Source organism: Nuphar pumila, chromosome 1 (assembly GCF_984573655.1).
Source record: "Nuphar pumila chromosome 1, dmNupPumi1.hap1.1, whole genome shotgun sequence".
Classification (NCBI taxonomy): domain Eukaryota; kingdom Viridiplantae; phylum Streptophyta; class Magnoliopsida; order Nymphaeales; family Nymphaeaceae; genus Nuphar; species Nuphar pumila.
The window spans coordinates 6,030,838-6,044,618 of record NC_143249.1 but is presented as its reverse complement, the minus strand read 5'-3'; the positions used below and the strand labels follow the sequence as shown (position 1 = coordinate 6,044,618).

Genomic DNA, 13,781 nt, shown 5'->3' with positions numbered 1-13,781 from the left:
ATTGAAATATGGTTGTATTTTTACATTTCTTTTTCTTTTCTTTTTTTCCTTTATTTCTCTTTTTTATTTTGTCTTTTTGTATCCACCTTGGGGGGGCCCAATGTAGTCGTTGGGCCCCGTTGGAGAGGCTCCAACGACCACATTGAAGTCCCTCCAAGTGGCTCCTCTTTTGTTATAAATAGGGGACTTCCCCTTGTATTTGGCTTAACCCCTTTGTGGGTTTATTGGTTTAGCACTTTATGTGCTTTTGGTTGCCCCTTAGTGGGTTTGTGTATTTGCACCTTAAGTGTGCATTTATGGGTTCATTATCGAACCCTTTGTTTTCTTACATGGTATCAGAGCAAGGTCGTGATCGGGTTGTCTCTTGGTGCATCGGAAAGCGTCTTGCTCAAGTATCTTCAAAAAATGTTGAAGTCTTCATTGTTTTTCTTCTCTTTCTTGAAGTTTTTTGGTATGTATCCATTTTCTTAAAGTATTATGCATTATGAAATTATTTTCTTGCATGTGCTTTTGTTATCATTATGTTTTGCACATTTAGTGTTTGTGGTACTTGAGAACTCTTACTTTTCACATATCACATTTCACTTGTTCGCATGTTCTAAAATATTTCTTTTTAAAAATTGGTAAACTTGTTCTTTTCTAGATATATGATTGCTCAAAAATGGGTTGTATATCATATTTATTTTTTAAAATTTGATGTCAATCCTATTTGAACTCGTGCATGGCTTTAGGAGTTTTTTATTATTATGTTGACTTCAAGTATTAAAAGCTTGAAGTTCATATTTTCCATGTCAAAGTGCATGTGTATCCGCGCCTTTGTGCACACTTCTTGTTTGCTAGCAATGTGTTTATACACAAACATTTTTTATAGAGATTTTTGCATACATGGTTGTGATAAAATTTGTTTATATGTGTAAGAAGCTCTTAAAGAAAGTTGGATTGAGATTGAAATTTGTTAGTATATGAAGGATTGTGGTAATTCACATACTTCTCTACACTTTATCGATTACCCATCACATATAATAGTAATTTATGAAGAATCCTTATATAGTGATGTTTTTCAAAATTGTCTTCAATTATGCAAGATTGATGATTTTTGCATAGTTGTTTCGTGATTAACTTATAAGTTATCTTATAAAATTATATATGTTTTCTTGCTAAATGAGTATTATTGGTCTTTGCTTAATACTCTTGACTCTCATATGAAACCTAATTTGTTTTGAGGTTCTCTCTTGTTTATGTGTCTTAGTGCACTTTTTGCGAAAATTTGATATATGAATTTGGTGATTCTTGAATATGAATTTCTCACATTTGAATTAAGTCTTTGTCTTTCTTTTTTGTATGAACCTAAGTGGTTCTTGTTAATAATAACTATTTGTGAGAATTCTATGATCCTTGTGAAAAGAAGGATGGTAAAGGTCCTTCAATGTTTTTGGTTTATTTAAAGAATCTTGAAAAAATTTTGTGGTAAGTATGTTGTATGAATCATTGTGTTCATTAAGAAAGATCTTTTAAAAGAACTCACATTATATAGAATCTTAATATGCATTATTTAAAATTTCATATTGTGTTTATTGCATAATAAGATCTTTTGGTATAAAAGATTTCATTAGTTTGAATTTTCTTCTAAATGGTGCAAGTTTATAAACTTTTTTGTTTGTATTTTTTTCACATAAGATTTCCAAACCTCTTGATTGTATCACTTCTATTAAAGGATGCCTACGTTGGCCGCAATATGTTCTCATTTTCTTGCATTGAATTACACTTGTTGAGCATGTAATTGCATAATTAAAGCTTGAGAGGCTCAAGCTCTCCTCTTTCTTCGAATATATTTTTGTTACATGCCTTTGTGCATGTTTGCTTTACTTTTTCGCCTTTGTGCGTATTTGTTCAAGTGTAGTTTGAGTGCCTTTGTGCACATCTTTTGTGAAAGCATTAGTGCTTGTTTGAACACTCTTTAAAGAGGCTTTTATGTTTTAGTGTCTTTCTCAAGGCTTGTGTATGTATTGTTCCTTAGTAGACTTGGGCATTGACTCTCTTATTTGTTCATTATAGGACATTGTAAGCTATGTCACATGGGTGCGGGTGCGGGTGCGGGTGCGGGTGCGGGTGCGGGTGCGGGTGCGGGTGCAGGGGTACGGCACTTTCAAAAACCTAGGGTGCGGGGGTGCGGCAGGGGCAAAAATGTAAAAAAAAAATTATATATATATAGAAGGGGGTCCAAAATTGAAACTTCTAAATAAAATCATTTAAAACTTCAAAATATGGGTTTAATTTACACGTTGGACTTTAGGAGACCTTTCCTATTCTCAATGAAAGCTTTTAATTTCCAAGAATCTAAATAAAATCATTTAAAACTTCAAAATATGGGTTTAATTTACACGTTGGACTTTAGGAGACCTTTCCTATTCTCAATGAAAGCTTTTAATTTCCAAGATAGATTTTAGAAAACAGTTTTCTATTATCAACATTTTCCAAAGCTGCCTTGTTGAGAAACTCGTTTTATGTTTTTGGTGGATGAGAGGAAGTTTTATTACTATTAAATGAGAGAGAGAGAGAGTTTAATGAGAATTTATTCACTTGAAAATAATGTTGTTCAATGCATTTTAAATGAAATTAAAGCAAGGGTCTCTTTTTTTTATTTTCCAAAGCAGATTTTTTTAATAAAAAAAATGGACCAAAATGACCCTGGGTGCATTGACCGCACCCAGGGTCGAGTTGACCGCACCGGGTGCTACACCCGCGTCACGTCGACGCGGGTGCGGCACCTGTCTTAGCGAATCCCTGTGACATAGATTGTAAGTGATTATAGCACTTTTTATGTTTCCACATATCTCATTACAATCAAAGAATATTAAAGCTTGGTTTTACTCTTAATTATCCCAAAAATGGTTCTTTCACATAAGTATTGCGTATTAAAAAAGGATGTTTTTTTTAAGAGTATATTTTGCCTTTTATGACACTCTTATGTTGTCCCTCACAAGTTGTTATATTATGCATCAATCCTTTATGACCTTGTTATTGTTATATCAAAGATGTTTGTTGAGGTGAGTTATGTGCACCTCGTGTTATGTCATTTTAGATTGTCAACTTGTAGTTTGACTCTAAATGGCTTGTTATTAGATCTCTGATTATGAGTGTGTCACTTGTTTGTTTTTTGGTCGTTGATTTTATAGATACTTTTAATTATGTATACCTGTGATGGATGTCTACGGTTTGAAACCATAGTGTTTCAAGGTATATTGAAAAATTGATGTTCTTTAATTGAATTTTCATTACAAGCTTTCTTACCTCAAGTGTTTTCTCATTTTTATGTCTCTTATCTAAGTGTCATCATATGTAGACAAGAAATATGTTGGCTTTGTTCTCTTGATCTAGTAGTTGAACACACTTGTTTTGAGCGTCATTATATGTAGACAAGGATTGTTGCTTCACACCATTGTGTGTGATGTTAGCCCATGGTTGGCTTTTGTATCCTTGTTCTAGTAGCTGATACACTCATTTCAAATATCATTTTATGTAGACAAGAGATGTGTTGTCACACCTTCGTGTGTGTTTTAGCCCATGGTTGGCTTTGTACTCTTGTTCTAGTAACTGAACATACTTGATTTAAAGTATCATTATATGTAGACAAGAGTTGTTTATTCACATTTTTATGTGTGATTTTTAATCCATGTTGGCATTTGTACTCTTGTTCTAGTCGCTGATACACTCATTTCAATTATTATTATATGTAGACAAGAGATGTTTACACACACCTTCGTGTGTGTCTTTGGGCCCTTTGGTGGCATTATATTTATGTTCTTGTTCTAGTCGCTTATACACTTGATTTGAGAGTTTTGGAGGTCTAATAAGGTGATTGCTTGTAGTGGATGAACTATTGTTGAGATTTACAAAATTCAATATTTATGGGAATTTGAAATTTGGTTTTGATATGAGATTTTCTAATTCATGTTCATTTTATAACACAATTGCTATGTGCACATGTTTTTCGAATCAAAGAATATATTTTGATTGTTTTGTCTCATAAGTGAACGTAAAACTTTTGAACTCTTGTGTTTTATACACTCTCTTTTATCATATGCTCTTGAGCATTTCCTTTGTGAAATCTCCTTCAAGAGAATTGCTCAATTCAATAACACTTGTTTTTCTAGTCTTGTAAGCTCAAGTAATATCCTTGATTAAAGTATGATTGGGGCATGTTCATTAATGACTCTTTTAGTGTTGATTCATTTCATTACATGATATCGTATGCATATGCTCACAATGGCTTTTTAATCTCTCACTCAAGTGGTTAATCCCTCACTCAATTAAGATTCATATATTTTCTTATGTGTTGCCTCTTTGAAGGCTCTTTATGTTGTCCTTCCATGGACTATTTTGATATTCCCCATTATGGTTTCTTGTTTGTTCATTATTGGACCATGTGAATGCATTAAGCATTCTTATTATACATTTCCACACACATTTTAAAATTTTTTCACTTTTACTTATTTTCAAGGATATGTTTTTAAAAGTTGGTCTTCTAAAAACATTTTGCATGCATAAGTAGTTATCTTGTCCTGACGGATCCTGTGCTTTGAATAAAATAATTATGCCTTTAATATGCTCACAATATCTTTTTGCAACATTGTTTTTTTATGAATCATATGATAGGGTCTTGTTGATTCATCTTGTTCGGAATATTCCACTTGATTAAAGTGCAAAAATATTTTTTACTTAGACCTTTTTTTTGGTGTGTTCCACAGGATCTTGAAGATGAGATGCAAAAAAATACCTTGGATAGATCATGGAAGGTGTTCACCATTAAAGACAATTGGAGGAAGACATTTACAAATTTCAATAGCATTCTTACTGAAGACTCTTGAAGCCTTGAGACTCTTCCTCTTGTATTCTTCAATCTTTTTGTTCCCCCACGCAAAGTTTGAGGGGGGGGGTGTTAAAATGTAACCCCAACATATATATACATATATATTATGTATATATGTACATCTCTCTCTCTCTCTCTCTCTCTCTCTCTCTCTCTCTCTCTCTCTATATATATATATATATATATATATATATATATATATATATTGTAAAACCCGACAAGGGTATTTTTGTTTTCTTACCTTTTACACATATTTCAATTGAAATATGGTTGTATTTTTACATTTCTTTTTCTTTTCTTTTTTTCCTTTTTTTCTCTTTTTTATTTTGTCTTTTTGTATCCACCTTGGGGGGCCCAATGTAGTCGTTGAGCCCCTCCAACGGTCACAAATGTGACCGTTGGAGGGGCTCCAACGACCACATTGGAGCCCCTCCAAGTGGCTCCTCTTTTGTTATAAATAGGGGACTCCCCCTTGTATTTAGAACATTCTTGGGGGAGCTTTAGCTCCATTGTAAAAGGGTTTTTACCCTATTTTTCATAATAAAGAAATATTCTTTTAGCCCTTTGGCTTTACCCCTTTGTGGGTTTATGGGTTTAGCACTTTATGTGCTTTTGGTTGCCCCTTAGTGGGTTTGTGGATTTGCACCTTAAGTGTGCATTTATGGGTTCATTATCAAAACCCTTTGTTTTCTTACACCCGTATCCTCATTTTTTGAAATTGTTGTGTCGTACCTTCCATACTTGTACCCGTAACCATGTGACAGATTCATAGTGGGTAGTTGTTTTGCCATGTGGCAAAGTGAATAGTTGTTTTGTTGTGATGATTATAGATAGTTAAAGTAAGTTAGCCATGTTGTGACTCTCCGACTTTATATATGTTAATATAGTGTTTTGCTTGGTAGTAGAAAATTACAGCATATCCTTTACTTTTACCTCTCATCCGTGCAGTCTTCTCCTTTGCGATACTCTTTTTCTTGTCTTTTAGTTCAGGTCTGCCTCATTCATTAACAAACGAAGAAAGAGAGAGGCATTGCATGCCCCAACTGTTACCAACAATATTATAGCCTTTTCAAAGAAGCAATTGAACCAACTACTGCATAACTTTGCTTAATGAGCCATTTGGAGGTAGAAATCTTAGCACTGCTATAATCTTAAACAGTAATCTAAGAGAATTTCTTATTCCAAAAATCTTTTTTTTCTTATGACAAGAAACCTATCCAAGTTGTCCAATCCCTTTGTAGTCCCCTGATTGGATAGTAAACATGAGTGAAGACCCTAGCCCATAAAAGACCCCTACAAAAATTCACACAGATGCCAACAAGGGTTGTTGAATGCAAGACATCCAAAAGAGCTCGGATGATTGCGCCGCACTCTAGCCTTGTGGGCAAGGTCTGATGGACAAGAGTTCATTATTTAGTCAACATTAATTAAAACAAGGCAGTCATTAAATCCATTATTTGGTTCATACTAAGACTTCCAAGGTAATTAGGAAAATAACATAGATTATCACTATCTAGTAAAAGATAGAGACTATGTATTCCTAGTAGGTTGTATCTAGATCAAGGTCTTGGTGGATCTAGATCCAGCCTTAGAGGATTTTTGTGGACTCCAAGTGCTCTGCAGCGGGGCGGCAGTTTAGAAAAAAGACACATTTGTTTGCAAAAAGATCAAGGCCAATTAAATGATCCATTTTTCATTTTAAAAAATATCTAATATCGATATCATGTATATGTATTATATTGTATCAACTTGATGAACTTTCACCTCTTATGAAATGGGTCAAGTTCTCGATAAAAGAGTAACAACTAAACAAGAATTCATGGATCAAGAAATTCATCTCGAACAATTAAACCTTCTCAAACAGCTTTTTCTTGATCAACTGGATAAACTTTCACCTCTTTTAGAATGGGTCAAGGTCTTAATAAAAGAATCACAACTCAACAAGAATCCACGGATCTAGAAACACATCTTGAACAATTAAACCTCCTCAAACTGCTTTTTTGAGAATTAAAAAGATTTTCATAAGAATAACATATGCTAAGAAAAACAAAAGTCCTTGGACATGCAATGGATCTTGAAGTACTAATGATGGCTAGACCAAAACCACAAACATTGGTAGTATTTTTCAATGGCTGATAAGGCTTGAAGTATTCACATTTAGAAACAAGAAGTTCTGGTCTTGGAGGTATATAAGAGTAAAAAAAATCACGGAAAGCCCCATTTTGTTTGCTTTCTATTATAGGGTCTTAATTCATAATTGAACTCAGCCAAAGAATGATCATGAACTAAATACTTTTGGGCATTTCAGTGCCTCATCCAATAAAGAACAAACAATTAAGTAGGCCAACAAGGAGAACCAAGAAATGATAATAATGTGATTACTGAGGAAGTTTAAATTAATGTTTAAGAGCCCTACCAACCAGATAGGGTGGGAAGTTCAGTTCAAAAGTAAGCCAATTCCATCACCACGCACACACAAAAAGTTCATTTTCAAGGTTAAGTTACTCGTCACACAATATTCCTGTGTTGTCTCGTTCTGTCTCTCCAACTCTTAATTGGTGACACCCTTCCCTATGCTTCTTCAACTCGTATGAAACCACCTCTTCATAGAAGTGATCTCTAGGTTATCATGGAAAATTCAATCATCTCAAAAATAAAAAATTTCATAAGCTTTTTGCCAAACTCAGAGTTCACTCTCACATTTTCACCATTCTAGATGTCCACCACAGTACAAACATAGCTTCTTGGTACACACTAGGGGATGGATGCACGGCTGAAATTAAGCCCAACCATAAAAAAATCCTATTATGCGTTATACCGGAGTGCCTTCTAGAAGTGAACATGTGTGTAAGCCATGATATGGACTACTTCCAGAGTTATATACTAGAGAAAGTGATTAACCAATAAGTATTGACCATAATCTAAAGCAAAAGCCATTGCTTCAAAACTCTCAGTTAATCTCAATCTAACATTGCAGACTGCAACTCCTCTTTCACCGCTACACCTTTTGCATACAACAAATCAATCGAGTAGTCATAATAAAGGAGAATTACAAATGACCAACTTCTATGAAATCATATCATCAATGTAGACAAAAAAAGATGGATGGGTGTCCACTGTCCAGTACCAACTTGCCCCACAAAACAAATCCCACAACAAGGTGAGACCCTATCAGTAGAAAACTCACCAATCGAGTACACAAAACTACAGAAGAGCTACATCAAAAGGGGCAGAGGGAAAACAACATTTTGGGGAAACTGATAAGATTCTGATGCATGGCTTCTTCTGAACCAGAGGGTTTCCTGATGTTCTTATTTTCGATGAACCCCTAACATATATTCAATAATCAAATAAAAAAGATGAAACCAATCCACGTATTCTAATCATGAGAGAGAGTGAGAGATGTCTTACGGTGGAGGAAATTCGTCGGCGAGCACACCGAAGATGTTGCAAAGAAGATTGTAGAGAGAGAGAGAGATCTTACGGTGGTGGAAATTCGTCGGCGAGCACACCGAAGATGTTGCAAAGAAGATTGTAGAGAGAGAGAGAGAGAGATCTTACGGTGGTGGAAATTCGTCGGCGAGCACACCGAAGACGTTGCAAAGAACACCAACGATTGTAGAGAGAGAGAGAGAGAGAGAGTCGTAGGGTTTATGCGGAAGAGGGAGTATCGATGGCGGAAAGATAACGCGACCGGTTGGGACAAAATCGTCAAAACAGAAAAATGAATAAATAGAAGAATATAAAACAAAAGCAATGGAAGGAACGCGTGCCCCCAAACGGGGTTGGCGTAGTGGGGTGGGGCCTTGCCGGTTAGAGGAGTAGTTACGGGTTCGATTCTCATGGGCGTCACCCCTCTGCGCAAACCAATACGCACAGGCCCCCGGTGGCAGGGGTCCCTAGATACAGAATTTTACGCATCCGGCCGGCGACGGTAGGTATGGTAGGCTGAGCCAGCGTTCCCAGGTCTTCGTGCCAGGTGCAGTTTCTTCGGGTAATAAATTAAAAAAAAATATAAGAAACGCATTATGTCAGGTGAGCTATTCAAGAAATATCCGAGATATTTTGAAAATAACTAACTTTTTTATTGTGATTTTGTTAAAATCAGCTAAAGTGTTGAAAATACGGTATTTTCAAAATATCACTTTCCCTGAAAAAAATATTGCTTTTGTTATCACGATATTAAGGCGATAAGACATTAAAATGTTTCATTATTATTTTTATTTTCCTTAACATTTATACATTTTTATGTTTTACATACTTTTATATGTGCTGACATTTTCTTGAGATTAGCTTGAGAAAAACAAAGGTTTGTTAAAAACATATTGCAAGATATTTTTTTTTGTCGAGATTTTCTTGAGAATGAGACTTGTGGTCGATCGGGTGCAATCACATTTCACAAAAGCAATGTGATGCCTTTAAAATTTGATAGCAAAAAATGTAACATAATCAACTATTGTAATCTTGAAGTAGGAGGCCAAGTATTGGTGCCAAGCCTCACCAAATTAGCTCAAATGGCGGCACCGTCCAATTCAAAATTAGACAAGTCTGACAAAGCTCAACCTGATTAGCTAGCTAAGCAATTGAAAGTAACGGTAAGGAGATGGAGGTAGGCTGGGAGGACAAGGAAGGCACACCAGCGAGGTTCAGAGAAACATAAGCCGAGAACATGGTCATAAGTGGTGGGGGCTAGGGTTATCGGAAGCGCTATAGGGCATAAGAAAGCATGCTTCTCCTAAACGCGTTTAGGAAGTGTGAAACATGGTGTTTTCGCAATTTTTTGAAAAATACAAAAAAAAAAATGAAAAGCTCATTTTTGTGTGTGTTTTTTTTTTCTTTATTTTTCGCTTTCCCCTTGCTTCCTACATCATTTCCGATTCACTTTCAAGACGATTACTGGTTCGCTTCTGAATCGTTAAGTGACTCGCTTTTCGGTTTTGCTTCTCGCTCTCACTTCTTCAACTGGCAATTTTGAGACCAGGAAGATCCAACAAGAAGGAGATCTTGTTCGATCGATGATATTGGAGAACAGAAACGTGGTCATGTTGCTGATAGTCACCATGAGAACTGGAGCGAGAGATTTCTTGTTCTGGATAGTTGGGTTTGCAAGTGGGAAAAGAGAGAAAAAGATGAAGCTGATTTCAAGTTTATTTTTTTAATTCTGAAAAATGATGTGGTGTAGTATTAAAGATCTACAGTGTGTTCTACGTGTTTGTTTTAAGAGGAATCGGGTCTTGGATCATTTGATTCCAATGCATGGATAGGTTTTTATAAGGTTTTAAAATCAATGGTCTACAATTTTTTACAACTTTTGAGGCTCCAAAAACCATTTTTTTCATCCAAAATGCATAATCCAAGAGTTGATTTCTAGTGAATCAATCATGCAGAACACATCCATAAGGTTGGATTTTTGAAAAAAAAAAACATCAAGTATGGATCAGGGTATATTACCACTGCTATATATATTAATTGGAAATAATAAATTTAGTCTCTAAACCTACTAAGTTAATTAAGCGTCAAGTGACTCATTTACAAAATAAATAATTGTTTCAAACTTGTAAGTAATAGGATTTGAATCTTAAACTTAATTGCCTGCAAGACAAGCACTTCAACCATCTTCACTATATCATATACAATATATGTAAAATATGCTTATTATTAAATAACAAACTTTTACGAGCCGAGCTGAGCTGAGCTGAGCTGAACATTGGTTGTTCATGCTCGAGCTTGTCAAACCTATTTTACGAGTTTGAACAAGCTCTTTACAAGCCAAACATGAGCTAAGCCACGAGCGGCTCATCTCATTTCTCAGCCCTACATGCATCACTAGCTATGGCTAGGGATAGCACAACAAGCCGAACTAGCTCGGGCTCAACCCGTTTAAGCTCAGCTCAAACTCATTCAAAAAATTAAATGAGCTGAGTTCGAACAAGGATTCAGGTTTGGTACACATAAACAAGCCGAGCTTGAACAGATTGTTCAACTTGGATAAGCTCGATTAAGCTCAACAAGCCGAGCTAGCTCAGGCTCAACCCGTTTAAGCTCAGCTCAAACTCATTCAAAAAAATAAATGAGCTGAGTTTGAACAAGGATTCAGGTTTGGTACATATAAACAAGCCGAGCTTGAACAGGTAGTTCAACTTGGATAAGCTCGATTAAGCTCAACTCATATAGTTATATAAAAAAATAGATTTTATATATATATGTGTGTGTGTGTGCATATTTTGTTCATAATATAGTCACAAAAAGAGGCCTTACCGTAATGGATAAATCATTGGTAATTTTTGAAAGTGGTATGGCTTCAAATTTTATGGTCTCTCTCTCTCTCTCTTCAAAAAGCATTTTTATAAAAAATTTAAAAGCTTTTTTAAATTAAAGGTATTCAGCTCGAGCCGAGCTGTGCAAGAGCTCAACTTGAACCGATCCAAGGCAAAGGTTGTTCAAGCTCAGCTCAAGTTTGAGCCGAGCTTGAACAATTAGGTTTTCTAGACCAGCCAGCCCAAGCTTGGCTCGAACCTGGCTTGTGTGCATCCCTAGCAGTAGCCACCTAAACGACGTACTACATGCTATGTCACGAAGATGCATGGGTACGAGGGCATGTGACAGATTCCATTTGCAAGTTCGAGAAAGAAAAAAAAAAAGACAAAGACATAGCCTTAAGGGGTTTGGTGCAATGAAGGGGGCCTTGGCCACTAGACCGTGGGCTAGGGTTTCATTTTCACGGAGGTCAACCTCTTGCATTAGCGAGGGCAAGAGATAAGTCCTTGCTCATCCAAAGCTTGGTGACTCACTGGGACAATGGGTGTGCCATGGACTCACATTGTCAGGACAGTGACCAGTGACTATAAGTATGGCAGGCTCAGCCAGCAGCACGAGTAGGTCTTTTATTCCAAGGGTGTTTTTCCCGACATTCATGAAAAAAAAGAGATGAAGACATGTAATTTTTTTTATTTTTTATCAACTAATTATTATTTGTTGATATTTTAGCGTTTAAAATATGTTTTATGACTATATTACTAAAAAATATTAACAATTATAAGAATGTATCAAAATAATATCAGTATGTGTCAATGACCATCTACCCGTGTCAACAGGGACACATGACCGAAATAACGTATCCCTGTGACGTAACCTATGCCTGCACCCGGTCCCACCCAACTCCAAGCCTGGATCTTTCTAGAAAAGAAAGTGGGATTCAACCCCTGCTGAGACAAGAGTCACAAGAAAGTTGGCAGAGAGGCACATTTTGGCAGACCTACACTGACAACAACCAAGTATTGGATACTAATTAAATGAGATTATGTTGTATATGACAGACTGCTTTCAACAAGGAATCAAATGGGACGAGACGTTTGTTGCTTGCACTTGGATTAGCATAAGCCTTTGTGATTCATATTCTTTTCATAGGCTTAATGATTCATATTGGCAATAAAAAATGTTTGGTTAAAGGTAGTGCCACGTAGAAAGTGTCCTTGCACCATGTTCCCAATATTGCTAGGGCAGTCTTAAGTGGGTGTATGGGCTTTTCTTGCTAGTACCACACGAAATCATGAAATTTGTAGTTGAGGATGCATGGTTGCGACACCTTATATGTTCTTCCTCGGAACACGCAGGTGCGTGTTCTCGGGTCTGAATGAGCGCCAAATATGTAAGCACGTGGGGCTTATTTTCTTGTGTGTGTCAGCATCACTTAGCATCGGAGTATGGTGCGTTTGCAAAGACCTAAGTAACCTTGCTCGCTATTAGCATCATAAAACGATGTTTTGAGTAAAGGACAAAAATATTCTCCTGCCAAAAAGGGTTAAAATCACCATCGTTTCGTCTTAAGGAGTAAACTCCTCTGCTTTAACAAGAGTTTCTAGCAATATATCGCATTAAACGTTCTGGATCACCCTTTGGCGATGCACCATCTGCTGTAACAGGAGCTCTGATTGATGACGCACCCTTTGTTGTCGTCTGCTGCCGCAGGAGCACATTTTATTGTCGTTTGTTGTCGTTAAAGCACATTTTATTATTGTCTGTTGTCGTTGAAGTACCATTTGTCGTCGTCTGTTGCCGCCAGAGCACCATTTGCCATCATCGTCAGCTATTATTGCTGGAGCACCATTTGTCATCGTCTGTTCGTAAGAAATAGTTGAATTACCAGAAAAATCAACATTATGTCTATTGTTCATCATGATACGAGGGTGCAAACGTCGAACTAAGTAGACAGAGAATAACGACTTACAATAGAGATGATGATGACAATGTCAAATTGAGTAGAGTAGCGATTTATAATAGAAATCAGATAAGAGAGTAGCGATTTATAGTATAAATCAAATCAGAGAGTATCGATTTACTATAAAAATCAGATAAGAGAGTAGCGATTTACAGGAGAAATCAAATCAGTGAGTAGCGATTTACAATATAAATCAAATCAGCGAGTAGTGATTTATAATAGAAATTAGATAAGAGAGTAGTGATTTACAGTATAAATCAAATCAGACAGTAGTGATTTATAGCAAAAAACAGATCAAAGAGTAATAATTTATAATATTAATCAAATTAGAAAATAGTGATTTACAGCACAAATCAGATAAGAGCGTAACGATTTATAGTAAAAATCAGATCAAAGAGTAGAAACCTATAATATTAATCAAATTAGAGAATAACGATTTACACTATAAATCGGATAAGAGAGTAGCGATTTACAGTAGAAATCAAATCAGAGAGTAAGGATTTACAGTACAAATCAAATCAAAGAGTAGCGATTTATAGTAAAAATCAAATCAGAGAGTAGCGATTTACAATAAAAATAAGATCAGAAAGTAACGATTTACATTAGAAATCAAATCAGAGAGTAGCAATTTATAATAGAAATCTGATAAGAGAGTAGCGATTTACAATAGAAATCAAATCAGAGAATAGCGAT

General features: G+C 35.8%; 1 protein-coding gene across 3 annotated transcripts in view; it reads right to left on the bottom strand.

Moving 5' to 3' along the window:
• The window catches only part of LOC149847798 (protein FLX-like 4), a 35,251-nt gene extending 26,699 nt beyond the window's left edge, over positions 1-8,552 (bottom strand). The window contains exon 1 of one of the 3 annotated variants that reach the window (XM_090001716.1): positions 8,432-8,552. The gene's annotated coding sequence lies outside the window, so the exon portion shown is untranslated. Of the gene's footprint in view, positions 1-8,281 lie in introns of all 3 variants that reach the window. The other 2 variants (XM_090001578.1, XM_090001650.1) reach the window with 2 other exon arrangements.
• Positions 8,553-13,781: the final 5,229 nt, after the last annotated feature.